This window comes from Oncorhynchus clarkii, chromosome 20 (genome assembly GCF_045791955.1).
Source record: "Oncorhynchus clarkii lewisi isolate Uvic-CL-2024 chromosome 20, UVic_Ocla_1.0, whole genome shotgun sequence".
NCBI classification, from domain to species: Eukaryota; Metazoa; Chordata; class Actinopteri; order Salmoniformes; family Salmonidae; genus Oncorhynchus; species Oncorhynchus clarkii.
This window is the reverse complement of record NC_092166.1, coordinates 76959260-76983950: the sequence shown is the minus strand read 5'-3', so window position 1 is coordinate 76983950 and position 24691 is coordinate 76959260. Positions and strand designations below refer to the sequence as shown.

Here is a 24691-nt window from a genome sequence, read left to right as displayed (position 1 = left end):
GAAAAGCAGTATGCATGAAAGCGGAGTCATTTTGTATTGTTAACTAACGGACCCAAACTGAAAAGGTACCCAAACCCAATGGCCTTAATCATAATCTTACCTGGAGCAGAAAGAGAACTTGCAATCACTATTCAGAACTGTTCTCCAAGGTGAGAAATACAGCACACACAACAACGCTTGCACACATATGATTATACCAAGTCATTATACCTCATCAAAGAGGTGTAGAATCTTTGATGAAAGGAGATTATGCCATTGTCCTTTCAACCTCACAAGCTTTGCAATGAAAGAGTAACAAGGTTAAATCCTGCCATTCTTTGCCAAGAATCATTAGCTTAAAGTAAATAGAGTGTTTCTGCATGTAGATGTCAAGCAATGATTTCAATTAAATATGCTTGTTGCTAATACTCCCAGGCAGACATTTGTGTCAATCCAAAACCACTCATAGATAAAAGACGAGAGTAGCTGTAAGGTTAGCGCAATGTATGATTATCTGCCACTGGAAAACATTGCTCACAATTTCATGTCTGTTGATGTTTTCTAAGACCCATGTTGTTATTCTAAGAAGCATGTTGTTGTTCTAAGAAGCATGTTGTTGTTCTAAGAAGCATGTTTTTATTCTAAGAAGCATGTTGTTATTCTAAGAAGCATGTTGTTATTCTAAGAAGCATGTTGTTGTTCTAAGAAGCATGTTGTTGTTCTAAGAAGCATGTTGTTGTTGTAAGAAGCATGTTGTTGTTCTAAGAAGCATGTTGTTGTTCTAAGAAGCATGTTGTTGTTCTAAGAAGCATGTTGTTGTTGTAAGAAGCATGTTGTTGTTCTAAGAAGCATGTTGTTGTTCTAAGAAGCATGTTTTTATTCTAAGAAGCATGTTGTTATTCTAAGAAGCATGTTGTTATTCTAAGAAGCATGTTGTTGTTCTAAGAAGCATGTTGTTGTTCTAAGAAGCATGTTGTTGTTGTAAGAAGCATGTTGTTGTTCTAAGAAGCATGTTGTTATTCTAAGAAGCATGTTGTTGTTCTAAGAAGCATGTTGTTATTCTAAGAAGCATGTTGTTGTTCTAAGAAGCATGTTTTTATTCTAAGAAGCATGTTGTTGTTCTAAGAAGCATGTTGTTGTTCTAAGAAGCATGTTATTATTCTAAGAAGCATGTTGTTGTTCTAAGAAGCATGTTGTTATTCTAAGAAGCATGTTGTTGTTCTAAGAAGCATGTTGTTGTTCTAAGAAGCATGTTGTTGTTCTAAGAAGCATGTTGTAGTTCTAAGAAGCATGTTGTTATTCTAAGAAGCATGTTGTTATTCTAAGAAGCATGTTGTTGTTCTAAGAAGCATGTTGTTGTTCTAAGAAGCATGTTGTTGTTCTAAGAACTGTTAAGTCAGAAATATAAACAGTCCACAATTGTATAGGCTAGAGCTCTACCTCGATAAATAACAATGGAACTAAAAGCATGGAGGTCTGTTCATATGTAAGAAGAACACAATTTTTTGAAACAAATGAAGATTGAAAAAAATGCTGACTCATCAAAGCTTTGTCAACGCTACTGAGACAATATTTTTATAAATATGTTACCATCAAATTACAAAATCAGAAGACCTCTGAAATCATAAGCAGCAATAGAAACTGAAGCACACAACAAAAAACATTTAGCATGAACTCTACCAACCACAGCCATTATATTGGGTGAATGAGACTAATTATACTGTTGTCTGGTAGAAGACATTACTTTCTGTTCTGTTAGTTAAACATGTATCACTTTATGCCAAAACACCATTCCTCAGAACATTAGTAATCCGTGAAGGACATGGAAGGCTAAAGAGGTCACTGGAAATTCAGCATTTTATGAAAACGTTTTGTTATGAAAAAGATGGACATGTTATACCATATTTATACCATATGTTTGTTGACAAATAAAACAGAAAGGGCTACAGTAGTTGTAGTTCAATAAGCTTGAGACGGTGTAACCATTTTGTCTCTCTACCGTAGCACATTTCACACAAATAGACAGTCTGCAGATGGGACATGCCATCTCTCCAATTTGTTGACACTCTTTGAGCACATCAAATGTGCCTAAAACATGCTCAGGCTGCAACCAGATGCTGCTGTATTTGTTTGATGCTGGACACCCTCAGACATCTGTATTCTGGTCCAATGCACTTTGTGTTTGTACTATAATACTGTAGGTTGGCATTTGGGTTCAGGACCATCTGTGTTGGCATATTTTCATCATCTTTTATTTGTTAGCATGACTGATAATCATAAGCTCAAATATAACTTGCAGGTCAAAAGCAAGTGCATTGTGGTTCATTACCAAAGGCACTATAAATCGCTTATTTGTTTTTCACCACAGACTGTTTATCCCACCAGTGCAACATTAATGAGATCCACAACCAGGGATTAATTTTGTCAGGATAATACAGACTAATGCACTAGTTTGAAGTGACAGACAGTAGAGCTGCCCTTGCAGAGGTACAACTTGGTGTGGAACATGAAATACAGCCTTAATTGTGCCACTGATAGCACTCTGTATTGATTCATTAACATTATCACTGCAGTAGCCAACCTGTGGTCGATGGTCAATAAATTCCCACACTTTGCCTCCATAACAACCAAGCAGGGGTCAGCTTTTGAAATAGATAGCATTGAATAAACAGCCATACAACTCCATGAATAAAGAAAGAGAACTGACATCATGATGAATACCCAGTAGGTTGTTGATGAATACCCAGTAGGTTGTTGATGAATACCCAGTAGGTTGTTGATGAATACCCAGTTGGTTGTTGATGAATACCCAGTTGGTTGTTGATGAATACCCAGTTGGTTGTTGATGAATACCCAGTAGGTTGTTGATGAATACCCAGTAGGTTGTTGATGAATACCCAGTTGGTTGTTGATGAATACCCAGTAGGTTGTTGATGAATACCCAGTTGGTTGTTGATGAATACCCAGTAGGTTGTTGATGAATACCCAGTTGGTTGTTGATGAATACCCAGTAGGTTGTTGATGAATACCCAGTTGGTTGTTGATGAATACCCAGTTGGTTGTTGATGAATACCCAGTAGGTTGTTGATGAATACCCAGTAGGTTGTTGATGAATACCCAGTTGGTTGTTGATGAATACCCAGTAGGTTGTTGATGAATACCCAATTGGTTGTTGATGAATACCCAGTAGGTTGTTGATGAATACCCAGTAGGTTGTTGATGAATACCCAGTAGGTTGTTGATGAATACCCAGTTGGTTGTTGATGAATACCCAGTTGGTTGTTGATGAATACCCAGTAGGTTGTTGATGAATACCCAGTTGGTTGTTGGTGAATACCCAGTAGGTTGTTGATGAATACCCAGTTGGTTGTTGATGAATACCCAGTAGGTTGTTGATGAATACCCAGTTGGTTGTTGATGAATACCCAGTAGGTTGTTGATGAATACCCAGTTGGTTGTTGATGAATACCCAGTAGGTTGTTGATGAATACCCAGTTGGTTGTTGATGAATACCCAGTTGGTTGTTGATGAATACCCAGTAGGTTGTTGATGAATACCCAGTAGGTTGTTGATGAATACCCAGTAGGTTGTTGATGAATACCCAGTTGGTTGTTGATGAATACCCAGTAGGTTGTTGATGAATACCCAGTTGGTTGTTGATGAATACCCAGTTGGTTGTTGATGAATACCCAGTAGGTTGTTGATGAATACTCAGTTGGTTGTTGATGAATACCCAGTAGGTTGTTGATGAATACCCAGTAGGTTGTTGATGAATACCCAGTAGGTTGTTGATGAATACCCAGTTGGTTGTTGATGAATACCCAGTTGGTGGTTGATGAATACCCAGTAGGTTGTTGATGAATACCCAGTTGGTTGTTGATGAATACCCAGTTGGTTGTTGATGAATACCCAGTAGGTTGTTGATGAATACCCAGTTGGTTGTTGATAAATACCCAGTTGGTTGTTGATGAATACCCAGTTAGGGGGCTTGTAGACGCAATGGAAAATTCTATTTTTATTAATGCCCAGTAAACATGCTTCTAGAGGTCACTCCAATGAGTGATCACAGCATGCATGTGTTAGAACAGGGACATCCGGTGCTGTTCAGAAAAACACCAATCAGTACAAGACCACTTCTGCTGAAGTAAGTTATCTACTTCGCTGGCTTCATGGTCATCCCTTGGTGTAGTCTTTTACAATTATCAATCTACAGACTATCAGTAACATTTCAAAAAACTATCTACTAACCCTAACTCAAACCTTAACCCTTATCCTATCCCTAAACTCATCTCCAGTAACACCTAATGATATCATCAAGTGATTTTAACAAATTATGAGTAGGCATCTTTACCCTAACCCTACCCCGGACTCTAACCTTAACCTTTACCCTAAACCAAGCCCTGACTCTAACCTTTACCCTAACCCTACTCCTGACTCTAACCTTAACCTTTACCCTAACCCTACCCCTGACTATAACCTTAACCCTAACCCTACCCCTGACTCTAACCTTAACCTTTACCCTAACCCTACCCCTGACTCTAACCTTAACCTTTACCCTAACCCTACCCCTGACTCTAACCTTAACCTTTACCCTAACCCTACCCCGGACTCTAACCTTAACCTTTACCCTAAACCAAGCCCTGACTCTAATCTTAACCTTTACCCTAACCCTACCCCGGACTCTAACCTTAACCTTTACCCTAACCCTACCCCTGACTCTAATCTTAACCTTTACCCTAACCCTACCCCGGACTCTAACCTTAACCTTTACCCTAAACCAAGCCCTGACTCTAACCTTTACCCTAACCCTACTCCTGACTCTAACCTTAACCTTTACCCAAACCCTACCCCTGACTCTAACCTTAACCCTAACCCTACCCCTGACTCTAACCTTAACCTTTACCCTAACCCTACCCCTGACTCTAACCTTAACCTTTACCCTAACCCTGCCCCTGAATCTAACCTTAACCTTTACCCTACCCCTGACTCTAACCTTAACCTTTACCCTAACCCTAACCCTACCCCTGACTCTAACCATTACCCTAACCCTACCCCTGACTCTAACCTTAACCTTTACCCTAACCCCACCCCTGACTCTAACCTTAACCTTAACCCTAACCCAAGCCCTGACTCTAACCTTAACTCTAACCCTACCCCTGACTCTAACCTTAACCTTAACCCTACCCCTGACTCTAACCTTAACCTTTATCCTAACCCTACCCCTGACTCTAACCTTAACCTTTACCCTAACCCCACCCCTTCATCTAACCTTAACCTTAACCCTAACCCGATCCCTGACTCTAACCTTAACCTTTACCCTAACCCAAGCCCTGACTCTAACCTTAACCTTTACCCTACCCCTGACTGTAACCTTAACCTTTAACCTAACCCTACCCCTGAATCTAACTTTAACCTTTACCCTAACCCTACCCCTGACTCTAACCTTAACCTTTACCCTACCCCTGACTCTAACCTTAACCTTTACCCTACCCCTGACTCTAACATTAACCTTTACCCTAACCCTACCCCCGACTATAACCTTTACCCTAACCCTACCCCTGACTCTAACCTTAACCTTAACCCTAACCCTACCCCTGACTCTAACCTTAACCTTTACCCTAACCCAAGCCCTGACTCTAACCTTAACCCTAACCCTACCCCTGACTCTAACCTTAACCTTTACCCTGCCACTGACTCTAACCTTAACCTTTAGCCTAACCCAAGTCCTGACTCTAACCTTAACCCTAACCCTACCCCTGACTATAACCTTAACCTTAACCCTACCCCTGACTCTAACCTTAACCTTTACCCTAACCCTACCCCTGAATCTAACTTTAACCTTTACCCTAACCCTACCCCTGACTCTAACCTTAACCTTTACCCTACCCCTGACTCTAACCTTAACCTTTACCCTACCCCTGACTCTAACCTTAACCTTTACCCTAACCCTACCCCTGAATCTAACTTTAACCTTAACCCTAACCCAAGCCCTGACTCTAACCTTAACCCTAACCCTACCCCTGACTCTAACCTTAACCTTTAGCCTAACCCAAGCCCTGACTCTAACCTTAACCCTAACCCTACCCCTGACTATAACCTTAACCTTAACCCTACCCCTGACTCTAACCTTAACCTTTACCCTAACCCTACCCCTGAATCTAACTTTAACCTTTACCCTAACCCTACCCCTGACTCTAACCTTAACCTTTACCCTACCCCTGACTCTAACCTTAACCTTTACCCTACCCCTGACTCTAACCTTAACCTTTACCCTAACCCCACCCCTGACTCTAACCTTAACCTTAACCCTAACCCAAGCCCTGACTCTAACCTTAACCCTAACCCTACCCCTGACTGTAACCTTAACCTTTAACCTAACCCTACCCCTGACCTTTAACCTTTACCCTAACCCTACCCCTGACTCTAACCTTAACCTTTACCCTACCCCTGACTCTAACCTTAACCTTTACCCTACCCCTGACTCTAACCTTAACCTTTACCCTAACCCTACCCCTGAATCTAACTTTAACCTTAACCCTAACCCAAGCCCTGACTCTAACCTTAACCCTAACCCTACCCCTGACTCTAACCTTAACCTTTAGCCTAACCCAAGCCCTGACTCTAACCTTAACCCTAACCCTACCCCTGACTATAACCTTAACCCTACCCCTGACTCTAACCTTAACCTTTACCCTAACCCTACCCCTGACTCTAACCTTAACCTTTACCCTACCCCTGACTCTAACCTTAACCTTTACCCTACCCCTGACTCTAACCTTAACCTTTACCCTAACCCCACCCCTGACTCTAACCTTAACCTTAACCCTAACCCAAGCCCTGACTCTAACCTTAACCCTAACCCTACCCCTGACTGTAACCTTAACCTTTAACCTAACCCTACCCCTGAATCTTACTTTAACCTTTACCCTAACCCTACCCCTGACTCTAACCTTAACCTTTACCCTACCCCTGACTCTAACCTTAACCTTTACCCTACCCCTGACTCTAACATTAACCTTTACCCTAACCCTACCCCCGACTATAACCTTTACCCTAACCCTACCCCTGACTCTAACCTTAACCTTTACCCTAACCCAAGCCCTGACTCTAACCTTAACCCTAACCCTACCCCTGACTCTAACCTTAACCTTTACCCTACCCCTGACTCTAACCTTAACCTTTAGCCTAACCCAAGCCCTGACTCTAACCTTAACCCTAACCCTACCCCTGACTCTAACCTTAACCTTAACCCTAACCCTACCCCTGAATCTAACTTTAACCTTTACCCTAACCCTACCCCTGCCTAACCCAAGCCCTGACTCTAACCTTAACCCTAACCCTACCCCTGACTCTAACTTTAACCTTTAACCCTAACCCTACCCCTGACTCTAACCTTAACCTTTACCCTACCCCTGACTCTAACCTTACCCCTGACCTTTACCCTACCCCTGACTCTAACCTTAACCTTTACCCTAACCCTACCCCTGAATCTAACTTTAACCTTAACCCTAACCCAAGCCCTGACTCTAACCTTAACCCTAACCCTACCCCTGACTCTAACCTTAACCTTTAGCCTAACCCAAGCCCTGACTCTAACCTTAACCCTAACCCTACCCCTGACTATAACCTTAACCCTACCCCTGACTCTAACCTTAACCTTTACCCTAACCCTACCCCTGACTCTAACCTTAACCTTTGCCCTACCCCTGACTCTAACCTTAACCTTTACCCTACCCCTGACTCTAACCTTAACCTTCACCCTAACCCCACCCCTGACTCTAACCTTAACCTTAACCCTAACCCAAGCCCTGACTCTAACCTTAACCCTAACCCTACCCCTGACTGTAACCTTAACCTTTAACCTAACCCTACCCCTGAATCTAACTTTAACCTTTACCCTAACCCTACCCCTGACTCTAACCTTAACCTTTACCCTACCCCTGACTCGAACCTTAACCTTTACCCTACCCCTGACTCTAACATTAACCTTTACCCTAACCCTACCCCCGACTATAACCTTTACCCTAACCCTACCCCTGACTCTAACCTTAACCTTAACCCTAACCCTACCCCTGACTCTAACCTTAACCTTTACCCTAACCCAAGCCCTGACTCTAACCTTAACCCTAACCCTACCCCTGACTCTAACCTTAACCTTTACCCTACCCCTGACTCTAACCTTAACCTTTAGCCTAACCCAAGCCCTGACTCTAACATTAACCCTAACCCTACCCCTGACTATAACCTTAACCTTAACCCTACCCCTGACTCTAACCTTAACCTTTACCCTAACCCTACCCCTGAATCTAACTTTAACCTTTACCCTAACCCTACCCCTGACTCTAACCTTAACCTTTACCCTACCCCTGACTCTAACCTTAACCTTTACCCTACCCCTGACTCTAACCTTAACCTTTACCCTAACCCTACCCCTGAATCTAACTTTAACCTTAACCCTAACCCAAGCCCTGACTCTAACCTTAACCTTTACCCTACCCCTGACTCTAACCTTAACCTTTACCCTAACCCAAGCCCTGACTCTAACCTTAACCCTAACCCTACCCCTGACTTTAACCTTAACCTTAACCCTACCCCTGACTCTAACCTTAACCTTTACCCTAACCCTACCCCTGAATCTAACTATAACCTTTACCCTAACCCTACCCCTGACTCTAACCTTAACCTTTACCCTACCCCTGACTCTAACCTTAACCTTTACCCTACCCCTGACTCTTACCTTAACCTTTACCCTAACCCCACCCCTGACTCTAACCTTAACCTTAACCCTAACCCAAGCCCTGACTCTAACCTTATAACCCTAACCCTACCCCTGACTCTAACCTTAACCTTTACCCTAACCCTACCCCTGACTCTAACCTTAACCTTTAGCCTAACCCAAGCCCTGATTCTAACCTTAACCCTAACCCTACCCCTGACTATAACCTTAACCTTAACCCTACCCCTGACTCTAACCTTAACCTTTACCCTAACCCTACCCCTGAATCTAACTATAACCTTTACCCTAACCCTACCCCTGACTCTAACCTTAACCTTTACCCTACCCCTGACTCTAACCTTAACCTTAACCCTACCCCTGACTCTAACCTTAACCTTTACCCTAACCCTACCCCTGAATCTAACCTTAACCTTAACCCTAACCCTACCCCTGATCCTAACCTTAACCTTTACCCTAACCCAAGACCTGACTCTAACCTTAACCCTAACCCTACCCCTGACTCTAACCTTAACCTTTACCCTACCCCTGACTCTAACCTTAACCTTTACCCTAACCCAAGCCCTGACTCTAACCTTAACCCTAACCCTACCCCTGACTATAACCTTAACCCTACCCCTGACTCTAACCTTAACCTTTACCCTAAACCTACCCCTGAATCTAACCTTAACCTTAACCCTAACCCTACCCCTGATCCTAACCTTAACCTTTACCCTAACCCAAGACCTGACTCTAACCTTAACCCTAACCCTACCCCTGACTCTAACCTTAACCTTTACCCTACCCCTGACTCTAACCTTAACCTTTACCCTAACCCAAGCCCTGACTCTAACCTTAACCCTAACCCTACCCCTGACTTTAACCTTAACCTTAACCCTACCCCTGACTCTAACCTTAACCTTTACCCTAACCCTACCCCTGAATCTAACTTTAACCTTTACCCTAACCCTACCCCTGACTCTAACCTTAACCTTTACCCTACCCCTGACTCTAACCTTAACCTTTACCCTACCCCTGACTCTAACCTTAACCTTTACCCTAACCCCACCCCTGACTCTAACCTTAACCTTAACCCTAACCCAAGCCCTGACTCTAACCTTATAACCCTAACCCTACCCCTGACTCTAACCTTAACCTTTACCCTAACCCTACCCCTGACTCTAACCTTAACCTTTACCCTAACCCTACCCCTGACTATAACCTTTACCCTAACCCTACCCCTGACTCTAACCTTAACCCTAACCCTACCCCTGACTATAACCTTAACCTTAACCCTACCCCTGACTCTAACCTTAACCTTTACCCTAACCCTACCCCTGACTCTAACCTTAACCTTTACCCTACCCCTGACTCTAACCTTAACCTTTACCCTACCCCTGACTCTAACCTTAACCTTTACCCTAACCCTACCCCTGACTCTAACCTTAACCTTAACCCTAACCCAAGCCCTGACTCTAACCTTAACCCTAACCCTACCCCTGACTGTAACCTTAACCTTTAACCTAACCCTACCCCTGAATCTAACTTTAACCTTTACCCTAACCCTACCCCTGACTCTAACCTTAACCTTTACCCTACCCCTGACTCTAACCTTAACCTTTACCCTACCCCTGACTCTAACATTAACCTTTACCCTAACCCTACCCCCGACTATAACCTTTACCCTAACCCTACCCCTGACTCTAACCTTAACCTTAACCCTACCCCTGACTCTAACCTTAACCTTTACCCTAACCCAAGCCCTGACTCTAACCTTAACCCTAACCCTACCCCTGACTCTAACCTTAACCTTTACCCTACCCCTGACTCTAACCTTAACCTTTAGCCTAACCCAAGCCCTGACTCTAACCTTAACCCTAACCCTACCCCTGACTATAACCTTAACCTTAACCCTACCCCTGACTCTAACCTTAACCTTTACCCTAACCCTACCCCTGAATCTAACTTTAACCTTTACCCTAACCCTACCCCTGACTCTAACCTTAACCTTTACCCTACCCCTGACTCTAACCTTAACCTTTACCCTAACCCTACCCCTGAATCTAACTTTAACCTTAACCCTAACCCAAGCCCTGACTCTAACCTTAACCTTTACCCTACCCCTGACTCTAACCTTAACCTTTACCCTAACCCAAGCCCTGACTCTAACCTTAACCCTAACCCTACCCCTGACTTTAACCTTAACCTTAACCCTACCCCTGACTCTAACCTTAACCTTTACCCTAACCCTACCCCTGAATCTAACTATAACCTTTACCCTAACCCTACCCCTGACTCTAACCTTAACCTTTACCCTACCCCTGACTCTAACCTTAACCTTTACCCTACCCCTGACTCTTACCTTAACCTTTACCCTAACCCCACCCCTGACTCTAACCTTAACCTTAACCCTAACCCAAGCCCTGACTCTAACCTTATAACCCTAACCCTACCCCTGACTCTAACCTTAACCTTTACCCTAACCCTACCCCTGACTCTAACCTTAACCTTTAGCCTAACCCAAGCCCTGACTCTAAACCTTAACCCTAACCCTACCCCTGACTATAACCTTAACCTTAACCCTACCCCTGACTCTAACCTTAACCTTTACCCTAACCCTACCCCTGAATCTAACTATAACCTTTACCCTAACCCTACCCCTGACTCTAACCTTAACCTTTACCCTACCCCTGACTCTAACCTTAACCTTTACCCTACCCCTGACTCTTACCTTAACCTTTACCCTAACCCCACCCCTGACTCTAACCTTAACCTTAACCCTAACCCAAGCCCTGACTCTAACCTTAACCCTAACCCTACCCCTGACTCTAACCTTAACCTTTTCCCTAACCCTACCCCTGACTCTAACCTTAACCTTTACCCTAACCCTACCCCTGACTCTAACCATTACCCTAACACTACCCCTGACTCTAACCTTAACATTTACCCTAACCCCACCCCTACATCTAACCTTAACCTTAACCCTAACCCGACCCCTGGCTCTAACCTTAACCTTTACCCTAACCCTACCCCTGACTATAACCTTTACCCTAACCCTACCCCTGACTCTAACCTTAACCTTAACCCTAACCCTACCCCTGATCCTAACCATAACCTTTACCCTAACCCAAGACCTGACTCTAACCTTAACCCTAACCCTACCCCTGACTCTAACCTTAACCTTTACCCTACCCCTGACTCTAACCTTAACCTTTACCCTAACCCAAGCCCTGACTCTAACCTTAACCCTAACCCTACCCCTGACTATAACCTTAACCCTACCCCTGACTCTAACCTTAACCTTTACCCTAAACCTACCCCTGAATCTAACCGTAACCTTAACCCTAACCCTACCCCTGATCCTAACCTTAACCTTTACCCTAACCCAAGACCTGACTCTAACCTTAACCCTAACCCTACCCCTGACTCTAACCTTAACCTTTACCCTACCCCTGACTCTAACCTTAACCTTTACCCTAACCCAAGCCCTGACTCTAACCTTAACCCTAACCCTACCCCTGACTTTAACCTTAACCTTAACCCTACCCCTGACCCTAACCCTACCCCTGAATCTAACCTTAACCTTAACCCTAACCCTACCCCTGATCCTAACCTTAACCTTTACCCTAACCCTACCCCTGACTCTAACCATTACCCTAACCCTACCCCTGACTCTAACCTTAACATTTACCCTAACCCCACCCCTACATCTAACCTTAACCTTAACCCTAACCCGACCCCTGTCTCTAACCTTAACCTTTACCCTAACCCTACCCCTGACTATAACCTTTACCCTAACCCTACCCCTGACTCTAACCTTAACATTAACCCTAACCCTACCCCTGATCCTAACCTTAACCTTTACCCTAGCCCAAGACCTGACTCTAACCTTAACCCTAACCCTACCCCTGACTCTAACCTTAACCTTTACCCTAACCCTACCCCTGACTATAACCTTAACCCTAACCCTACCCCTGACTCTAACCTTAACCTTTACCCTACCCCTGACTCTAACCTTAACCTTTACCCTAACCCAAGCCCTGACTCTAACCTTAACCCTAACCCTACCCCTGACTATAACCTTAACCCTACCCCTGACTCTAACCTTAACCTTTACCCTAACCCTACCCCTGAATCTAACCTTAACCTTAACCCTAACCCTACCCCTGATCCTAACCTTAACCTTTACCCTAACCCAAGACCTGACTCTAACCTTAACCCTAACCCTACCCCTGACTCTAACCTTAACCTTTACCCTACCCCTGACTCTAACCTTAACCTTTACCCTAACCCAAGCCCTGACTCTAACCTTAACCCTAACCCTACCCCTGACTTTAACCTTAACCTTAACCCTACCCCTGACTCTAACCTTAACCTTTACCCTAACCCTACCCCTGAATCTAACTTTAACCTTTACCCTAACCCTACCCCTGACTCTAACCTTAACCTTTACCCTACCCCTGACTCTAACCTTAACCTTTACCCTACCCCTGACTCTAACCTTAACCTTTACCCTAACCCCACCCCTGACTCTAACCTTAACCTTAACCCTAACCCAAGCCCTGACTCTAACCTTATAACCCTAACCCTACCCCTGACTCTAACCTTAACCTTTACCCTAACCCTACTACTGACTCTAACCTTAACCTTTACCCTAACCCTACCCCTGACTATAACCTTTACCCTAACCCTACCCCTGACTCTAACCTTAACCTTAACCCTACCCCTACCCCTGACTCTAACCTTAACCTTTACCCTACCCCTGACTCTAACCTTAACCTTAACCCTAACCCGACCCCTGGCTCTAACCTTAACCTTTACCCTAACCCTACCCCTGACTATAACCTTTACCCTAACCCTACCCCTGACTCTAACCTTAACCTTAACCCTAACCCTACCCCTGATCCTAACCTTAACCTTTACCCTAACCCAAGACCTGACTCTAACCTTAACCCTAACCCTACCCCTGACTCTAACCTTATCCTTTACCCTACCCCTGACTCTAACCTTAACCTTTACCCTAACCCAAGCCCTGACTCTAACCTTAACCCTAACCCTACCCCTGACTATAACCTTAACCCTACCCCTGACTCTAACCTTAACCTTTACCCTAACCCTACCCCTGAATCTAACCTTAACCTTAACCCTAACCCTACCCCTGATCCTAACCTTAACCTTTACCCTAACCCAAGACCTGACTCTAACCTTAACCCTAACCCTACCCCTGACTCTAACCTTAACCTTTACCCTACCCCTGACTCTAACCTTAACCTTTACCCTAACCCAAGCCCTGACTCTAACCTTAACCCTAACCCTACCCCTGACTATAACCTTAACCTTAACCTTACCCCTGACTCTAGCCTTAACCTTTACCCTAACCCTACCCCTGAATCTAACTTTAACCTTTACCCTAACCCTACCCCTGACTCTAACCTTAACCTTTACCCTACCCCTGACTCTAACCTTAACCTTTACCCTACCCCTGACTCTAACCTTAACCTTTACCCTAACCCCACCCCTGACTCTAACCTTAACCTTAACCCTAACCCAAGCCCTGACTCTAACCTTATAACCCTAACCCTACCCCTGACTCTAACCTTAACCTTTACCCTAACCCTACCCCTGACTCTAACCTTAACCTTTACCCTAACCCTACCCCTGACTATAACCTTTACCCTAACCCTACCCCTGACTCTAACCTTAACCTTAACCCTAACCCTACCCCTGACTCTAACCTTAACCTTTACCCTAACCCAAGCCCTGACTCTAACCTTAACCCTACCCCTACCCCTGACTCTAACCTTAACCTTTACCCTACCCCTGACTCTAACCTTAACCTTTAGCCTAACCCAAGCCCTGACTCTAACCTTAACCCTACCCCTACCCCTGACTCTAACCTTAACCTTTACCCTACCCCTGACTCTAACCTTAACCTTTAGCCTAACCCAAGCCCTGACTATAAACTTAACCTTAACCCTACCCCTGACTCTAACCTTAACCTTTACCCTAAACCTACACCTGAATCTAACTTTAACCTTTACCCTAACCCTACCCCTGACTCTAACCTTAACCTTTACCCTACCCCTGACTCTAACCTTAACCTTTACCCTAACCCTACCCCTGACTCTAACCTTAACCTTAACCCTAACCCAAGCCCTGACTCTAACCTTAACCCTAACCCTACCCCTGACTCTAACCTTAACCTTTACCCTAACCCTACCCCTGACTCTAACCTTTACCCTAACCCTACCCCTGACTCTAACCATTACCCTAACCCTACCCCTGACTCTAACCTTAACCTTTACCCTAACCCCACCCCTACATCTAACCTTAACCTTAACCCTAACCCGACCCCTGACTCTAACCTTAACCTTTACCCTAACCCTACCCCTGACTATAACCTTTACCCTAACCCTACCCCTGAATCTAACCTTAACCTTAACCCTAACCCTACCCCTGACTCTAACCTTAACCTTTACCCTAACCCAAGCCCTGACTCTAACCTTAACCCTAACCCTACCCCTGACTATAACCTTAACCTTAACCCTACCCCTGACTCTAACCTTAACCTTTACCCTAACCTTACGCCTGAATCTAACTTTAACCTTTACCCTAGCCCTACCCCTGACTCTAACCTTAACCTTTACCCTACCCCTGACTCTAACCTTAACCTTTACCCTACCCCTGACTCTAACTTTAACCTTTACCCTAACCCTACCCCTGACTCTAACCTTAACCTTTACCCTACCCCTGACTCTAACCTTAACCTTTACCCTACCCCTGACTCTAACTTTAACCTTTACCCTAACCCAAGCCCTGACTCTAACCTTATAACCCTAACCCTACCCCTGACTCTAACCTTAACCTTTACCCTAACCCTACTACTGACTCTAACCTTAACCTTTACCCTAACCCTACCCCTGACTATAACCTTTACCCTAACCCTACCCCTGACTCTAACCTTAACCTTAACCCTAACCCTACCCCTGACTCTAACCTTAACCTTTACCCTAACCCAAGCCCTGACTCTAACCTTAACCCTACCCCTACCCCTGACTCTAACCTTAACCTTTACCCTACCCCTGACTCTAACCTTAACCTTAACCCTAACCCGACCCCTGGCTCTAACCTTAACCTTTACCCTAACCCTACCCCTGACTATAACCTTTACCCTAACCCTACCCCTGACTCTAACCTTAACCTTAACCCTAACCCTACCCCTGATCCTAACCTTAACCTTTACCCTAACCCAAGACCTGACTCTAACCTTAACCCTAACCCTACCCCTGACTCTAACCTTATCCTTTACCCTACCCCTGACTCTAACCTTAACCTTTACCCTAACCCAAGCCCTGACTCTAACCTTAACCCTAACCCTACCCCTGACTATAACCTTAACCCTACCCCTGACTCTAACCTTAACCTTTACCCTAACCCTACCCCTGAATCTAACCTTAACCTTAACCCTAACCCTACCCCTGATCCTAACCTTAACCTTTACCCTAACCCAAGACCTGACTCTAACCTTAACCCTAACCCTACCCCTGACTCTAACCTTAACCTTTACCCTACCCCTGACTCTAACCTTAACCTTTACCCTAACCCAAGCCCTGACTCTAACCTTAACCCTAACCCTACCCCTGACTATAACCTTAACCTTAACCTTACCCCTGACTCTAGCCTTAACCTTTACCCTAACCCTACCCCTGAATCTAACTTTAACCTTTACCCTAACCCTACCCCTGACTCTAACCTTAACCTTTACCCTACCCCTGACTCTAACCTTAACCTTTACCCTACCCCTGACTCTAACCTTAACCTTTACCCTAACCCCACCCCTGACTCTAACCTTAACCTTAACCCTAACCCAAGCCCTGACTCTAACCTTATAACCCTAACCCTACCCCTGACTCTAACCTTAACCTTTACCCTAACCCTACCCCTGACTCTAACCTTAACCTTTACCCTAACCCTACCCCTGACTATAACCTTTACCCTAACCCTACCCCTGACTCTAACCTTAACCTTAACCCTAACCCTACCCCTGACTCTAACCTTAACCTTTACCCTAACCCAAGCCCTGACTCTAACCTTAACCCTACCCCTACCCCTGACTCTAACCTTAACCTTTACCCTACCCCTGACTCTAACCTTAACCTTTAGCCTAACCCAAGCCCTGACTCTAACCTTAACCCTACCCCTACCCCTGACTCTAACCTTAACCTTTACCCTACCCCTGACTCTAACCTTAACCTTTAGCCTAACCCAAGCCCTGACTATAAACTTAACCTTAACCCTACCCCTGACTCTAACCTTAACCTTTACCCTAAACCTACACCTGAATCTAACTTTAACCTTTACCCTAACCCTACCCCTGACTCTAACCTTAACCTTTACCCTACCCCTGACTCTAACCTTAACCTTTACCCTAACCCTACCCCTGACTCTAACCTTAACCTTAACCCTAACCCAAGCCCTGACTCTAACCTTAACCCTAACCCTACCCCTGACTCTAACCTTAACCTTTACCCTAACCCTACCCCTGACTCTAACCTTTACCCTAACCCTACCCCTGACTCTAACCATTACCCTAACCCTACCCCTGACTCTAACCTTAACCTTTACCCTAACCCCACCCCTACATCTAACCTTAACCTTAACCCTAACCCGACCCCTGACTCTAACCTTAACCTTTACCCTAACCCTACCCCTGACTATAACCTTTACCCTAACCCTACCCCTGAATCTAACCTTAACCTTAACCCTAACCCTACCCCTGACTCTAACCTTAACCTTTACCCTAACCCAAGCCCTGACTCTAACCTTAACCCTAACCCTACCCCTGACTATAACCTTAACCTTAACCCTACCCCTGACTCTAACCTTAACCTTTACCCTAACCTTACGCCTGAATCTAACTTTAACCTTTACCCTAGCCCTACCCCTGACTCTAACCTTAACCTTTACCCTACCCCTGACTCTAACCTTAACCTTTACCCTACCCCTGACTCTAACTTTAACCTTTACCCTAACCCTACCCCTGACTCTAACCTTAACCTTTACCCTACCCCTGACTCTAACCTTAACCTTTACCCTACCCCTGACTCTAACTTTAACCTTTACCCTAACCCTGCCCCTGACTCCAAATGTAACCTTTACCCTAACCCTACCCCTTATTCTAACCTTAACCTTTACCCTAACCCAAGCCCTGACTCTAACTTTAACCTTTACCCTAACCCAAGCCCTAACTCTAACGCTAACCTTAACACGAATAACATGGCCAGCTACTATTATCAGCAAATCTTCTTGAATCCCTTGCCATTTTGACATGAATTTAAACTTGAAATTAGCCTCTTTTGTAAGCTGGAGAAATTGTTAAGCTCCAAGGAGACATCAACATTTCAGCAACCATGCCTGCAAACATTTCCACACACATTTAAGAAAATGCCATTATTGCAATTGCCATAGATTATCTAACTAACAAATCTAACATCAAGCCAACCAAACAAATCATATAAGGCGGTTTCACATTGCAGTGTTACAATCTAAAGTGTTTTGAGAAGAAGTGGCTTGTGATGTTATATAATTGCATTGATTATCACACATCAAGATTGTGACACTGTTAAGATGCAGCATTGTGAGTCATTGGAAAAGCAGGCGAATTGAAAATCCATGTTTCAATTACAGTGGACTATGATTTACTGACACAAAATCATGTGAATGACATTTGCAAAAGGAAGAAAAACTATCTCTTACATACATTATAATTTGAATTGTACCTTTATTTAACTAGGCAAGTCAGAAGAACAAATTCTTATTTACAATGACAGCCTACCCTGACCAAACCCTAACCCGGACGACGCTGGGCTAATTGTGTGCCACCCTATGGGACTCCCAATCATGACCAGTTGTGATACAGCCTGGAATCAAACCAGGGTATGTAGTGACGCCTTTAGCACGGAGATGCAGTGCCTTATACCGCTGCGGTCTAAGATACAACACTTTGCTTTCAAATAATCACACACAGTATCTGCACATGTGCAAGGGTTCGCTTCACGCTGTTAGTATGGTAGCCAATGGACCAAAACAGTGGAGAAGGTGAGCCTTGCGCTACACCAATCTTAGTTGTTATGGAAATTGACCCACTATGATGTTTACATACTGCATATTCGGCATATCGCTTAGTCTACCTTTTCGGTTCTCATCTTCTTGTTCATAGGATGTATATACATGGCCAAAAGTATCTGGACACCAGTTCAAATTAGTGGATTCAGCTATTTCAGCCACACCCTTTGCTGTGAGGTGTATATAATCGAGCACACAGCCATGCAATCTCCATAGACAAACATTGTCAGTAGAATGGCCCCAACTGAAGAGCTCAGTGACTTTCAATGTGGCACCGCCATAGGTGCCAAATTTCTGCCCTGCTAGAGCTGCCCCGGTCAACTATAAGTGCTGTTATTGTGAAGTGGAAACGTCTAGGAGCAACAACGATCCAGCCGCAAAGTGGTAGGCTACACAATCTCACAGAACGGACCAACGAGTTCTGAAGCACATAGCGCGTAAAAATAATCTATCCTTGATTGCAACACTCACTACCGAGTTCCAAACTGCCCCTGGAAGCAACGTCAGCACAATAACATTTAGTCGGGAGCTTCAGGAAATTGGTTTCTGTGGCCGAGCAGTAGCACACAAGCCTAAGATCACCATGCGCAATACCAAGTGTCGGCTGGATCGGTGTAAAACTTGCTGCAATTGGACTCTTGAGCACTGGAAACGCGTTCTCTGGAGTGATGAATCACGCTTCTCCATCTGGCAGTCCGACAGACAAATCTTGGTTTGGCTGCCCGAATGCATAGTACCAACTGTAAAGTTTGGTGGGGGAGGAATAATGGACTGGGGCTGTTTTTCATGGTTCAGGCTGGGCCCCTTAGTTCCAGTGAAGGGAAATCTTAATGCTTCAGCATACAATGACATTCTCAACGATTATGTGCTTCAAACTTTGTGGCAACAGTTTGACAATTCCCCAGTGCACAAAGCGAGGTCCATAAAGAAATGTTTGGATGAGATCAGTGTGGAAGAACTTGACTGGCCTAAACAGAGACCTGACCTCAATCCCATCGGACACCTTTGGAATGAATTGGAATGCCGACTGCGAGCCAGGCCTAAGCGCTCAACATCAGTGCCCGACCTCATTAATGCTCTTGTGGCTGAATGGAAGTCCCTGCAGCAATGTTCCAACATCTTGTGGAAAGCCTTCCCAGCAGAGTGGAGGCTCTTATAGCAGCAAAGGGTGGACACACCTACTCATTCAAGGGTTTTTCTTTATTTTTACTATTTTCTACATTGTACAATAATAGTGAAGACATTCAAATTATGAAATAACACATATGGAATCATGTAGTAACCAAAGAAGTGTTGAACAAATCAAAATATATTTTGTTTTTGAGATTCTTCAAAGTAGCACCCTTTGCCTTGATGACAGCTTTGAACACTCTTGCCATTCTCTCAACCAACTTCATGAGGTAGTCACCTGGAATGCATTTCAATTAACAGATGTGCCTTGTTAAAAGTTAAAAGTTAATTTGTGGAATGTTGTCAGGCGTAGCTGGTGCATGAAGTCAGGCACAGGAGAGCAGAGATAAGTGAACAACACACTTTAATAAAAGCAAAAGCACAAAGTAACAAACCCAATGTGCAAACAAAATAACGGTTGCCACTAAACACGGGTAAAACAGCACCCGGGAATAAACCAGCTGAAAACATACCGACCTAACAATAAACAATCAAGTACAAATACATGGGGGGGGAAACAGAGGGCTAAATACACAACACATAATGAGGGAAATGAAACCAGGTGTGTGGGAAAACAAGACAACACAAATGGAAAATGAAAAATGGATCAGCGATGGCTAGAAGACCGTCGACGTCGACCTCCGAACACTGCCCGAACAAAGAGAGGCATCGACTTCAGTAGAAGTCATGACAAATGTATTTTCTTCTTAATGCATTTGAGACAGTCAGTTGTGTTGTGACAAGGTTGGGGTGATATACAGAAGATAGCCCTATTTGGTCAAATTCTAAGTCCATATTATGGCAAGAACTGCTGAAATAAGCAAAGATAAACGACAGTCCATCATTACTTTAAGACATGAAGGTCAGTCAATCAAGAAAATGTCAAGAACTTTGAAAGTTTCTTCAAGTGCAGTCGCAAAAACCATCATGTTCTCATGAGGACCGCAAGAGGAAAGGAAGACAGAAAGTTACCTCTGCTGCAGGGGATAAGTTCATCCGAGTTGAACATCAGATTGTAGCCCAAATAAATGCTTCACGGAGTTCAAAGTAACAGACACATCTCAACATCAACATCATAGTCGAATAGCTGCAAAGAAAGCACTACTGAAGGACACGAACAAGAAGAAGAGACTTGCTTGGGCCAAAAAACACAAGCAATGGACATTACCCGGTGGATATCTGTCCTTTGGTCTCGAGTCCAAATTTGAGATATTTGTTCCAACCGCCATGTCTTTGTGAGACGCAGAGTATGTGAACAGATGATCTCTGCATGTGTGGTTCCCACCGTTTAGCGTGGAGGAGGTGGTGTGATGATGTGGGGGTGCTTTGCTGGTGACTCTGTCTGTGATTTATTTAGAATTCAAGGCACACTTAACCAGCATGGCTACCACAGCATTCTGCATCGATACGCCATCCCATCTGGTTTGAGCTCAGTGGGAATATAATTTGTTTATCAACAGGACAATGACCCAAAACACAACTCCAGGCTGTGTAAGGGCTATTTGACCAAGGAGAGTGATGGAGTGCTGCATTAAATGACCTGGCCGCCACAATCACTTGACATCAACCCAATAGGGATGGTTTGGGATGAGCCGGACTGTAGAATGAAGAAAAAGCAGCCAAAAAGTGATCAGAATATGTGGGAACACCTTCAAGACTATTGGAAAAGCATGCCAGATGGTTGAGAGAATGCCAAGAGTGTGCAAAGCTGTCATCAAGGCAGAATCTAAAATATAAAACAACACTTTTTTGGTTACTATATGATTCAACATGTGTTATTTCATAGTTATTATGTCTTCACTATTATTATACAATGTAGAAAATAGTAAAAATAAAGAAAAACCCTTGAATGAGTAGGTGTGTCCAAACCTTTTACTGGTACTGTGTGTATGTATATGTATATATATAAAACAAGAAGCTTATGAGTTATATTTATAGCTGCACAGTAATGATTTAACTACACTTCCTGATTACATAACATTAACCACGTCTGCTGTCTCTCTCCATGCAATGCATTTTCAGTCATATTTTTACACACCCACACAAATACTATAAATAACAGTAGCACAAAATCACAATCTGTAAGGAACACATCCACAATGCATATCAGGAGCCAGAGCAGGGATAAAATAATGTATCTTTTGATGCATTGTTTACATTCAGTTACAGAGTGGGAAAAAAGGAAAATGAAGGATTCTCCCAGTCCATAGATTTAAAACGTTTGTTGATAGTAGGTTGGACTTAAATAATCACCATGGCAACCGTGAAAGGAACCAAGAGCACATATCACAGAAGATGACACCTTCCAGACAAATGCAGGCATTTTTTACCTGCAAACCCTGCTTGCACTGATATCATCAGCCTTCTCCAGCTGATCAATTCAAGGTTTCCAAGGTGACAAGCTTAACGTAAATCAAAGAGACTATGAATAAATAAGGTTTGCTTTTCACAAAATTCAAAACAGTGCAGAGGGGGGTTTGGAGGGGACAATGTTTTTTGGTCAGCATGAATATGTGGATGTCAGGGGTAAGCAGTCCTGATTTTGCTGATTTGGAGTACAGAGGCATTTGAGCTTGGACATTCCGGCCTGCTGAGGCGAGTCAGGTACATTTTGATTTATTTATTTTTATTGAACCTTTATTTAATTTTGCTTTATTGTAGTTTTACAACATCAAATAATGTCGTTGTAATCATCTAAAATGATACTACAGTATATCTTAATTTCCATGGAGGGTGATAGAATAGTGTTTTGTTGCCCCACTTATTTCAGACATGATTTATGACATACTGTACTCTGCACAACCAGGAACATTCTACATTTCCAGCCGTTGTTTCACATTGTTAGCTGTAAGTTAGTATCGCGTCACCAGACTCCATAGTTTCATATTAGTCTACATGTAACTTTGGTCAAGCGAGATTAGCTGTAGGTGAATGCTGTTTCACGCTGGGTTGCATGCTAGCAGAACAGAACGTTATATGTGAAGTTGACAACAGAGGTCACAGGTCTGTCCCATGTCGATTCAATGATAACAAATTGTTCTACAAGCTAGAACCTCCTGAAAACAGGTTAAACACATACTGACTCAGCTCAGGGCACTGCCAGCTATATGTCACACCTTGGCATATGACCCAGTGGCACATGTCTTTGCACTTCTACCAAAGTGATATCCCTCCAAAGACATGGTTCTATTGTACACAAAGGTTAGATGAAAAAGGTTGACTGTACTGGCGTAGCCACAGATTTTCTTTTGACATTACATGCAATTTAACAGATAGCACGTATTCTTTGCCTTATTCCTCAACAAAGTGTTAGGAGACAAGTTTCAAGCTTAAATATGTTAGTGTTCATCTTCATAATACTGATTGTGTTTTATACTGAACGATACTGCTCTTGATCACTTCACTGTTTCACAGAGGAATTTTCACTCACTAAGTTCACATATAAGTCACGTCTTCGTACCATTGTCTCTCTCAGCCTTATCAGCCACAACTTCAAGCCCTCCCTCATAATTTCTCACAAACTGGAAGAGAGCTGATAAACAAATTGTTGGCAAGATGAATAATGATGTATTGTTAAAAGCCTGCAATGCCTATTGCCTGAAGAGTAATGCATCATTTCTTGGCCAAGTTTGTTAGAGAGCCACGTTTGACTTTGTTTTATTAGAGGATATGCGTCACACTGTGACTGTAAAGTCTGGACATAGACCCAGCAAATGGTAATGATACTGTATAAGATAAATAGGTCATCCATGAACCAGGATAATAATAAGAATAATATAATTTACAGCTACATAACACTAAGGAAGGCTTTTATAAAGTCTGGATCTTTGTAAACATTACACCAAATGGAGGAAGAATGCTATCACCCCTGGCCCTTTGATCCATACTTTTGTATGCTCAACTCAATCATCAGCTATTGTATTGAACCTTTTTAGTAATACTACAGACTTTATTAAAGAGGCAATCTGCAATTGCTACATCAATTTTTTGACGTATAAATTAATGATATGTACCCATTGAGTCTTGAAAAATACAACTTGTGAATGCCTCATGAGTTCAACTGTCATAACCAATCAGAACCCTAAATATTATCTTGTTTACATCCAATGTTTATAAACAAAGTAAATGTAGTCAAACACTTGCCTCAAAACATGGTTAAAACTATCATGTTGATATCATGGATGGTCAGTTCATCCATTGCGCTGGCTATGAATTTGAGAGAGGTTACATGTCCCAAGCCCCGTCCCTCAGCTTGTTAGAAAAACAGGGCGGTGGGGATTATGCTTTGCTATTGTTTCAGCTGCTGATTGCCCCTTTAATCTTCACTCAATACTTCCAAAATAGATTGTATAGGAGTATCCAAACATAAATAGCTAGCTCTGTTATCATTGAGAGAATTAGATAAGGCAAAAATTCATCAAGAAATGCTTTTTCACATTATGACTATCATATTATCACATTATCCATCAGTATGACGTCATAACTAAATAAACTGAACCACAACTATGCATGTATGATAGTAGGATGCATTTATCAACTCACACATTCAAATTGAAGATGCCTACAAAAACAATAGCAGTGGTAAGAAGCATGAGCCAATGCAGTATGTTTACTATCATCCTCTGGACAATTACCATCACCAACACAAATGTGTAATCTAAGTCATGAGTACCATATTTAAATTGGCTTCATTCCATTTATACT

The 24691-nt window shown here is 43.3% G+C and overlaps 1 protein-coding gene across 1 annotated transcript in view; it reads right to left on the bottom strand.

Annotated features, from left to right (window-relative positions):
• LOC139376933 (CUB and sushi domain-containing protein 1-like) overlaps positions 1 to 24691 on the bottom strand; it is a 438044-nt gene that overhangs the window by 315714 nt on the left and 97639 nt on the right. The window lies entirely within an intron of this gene.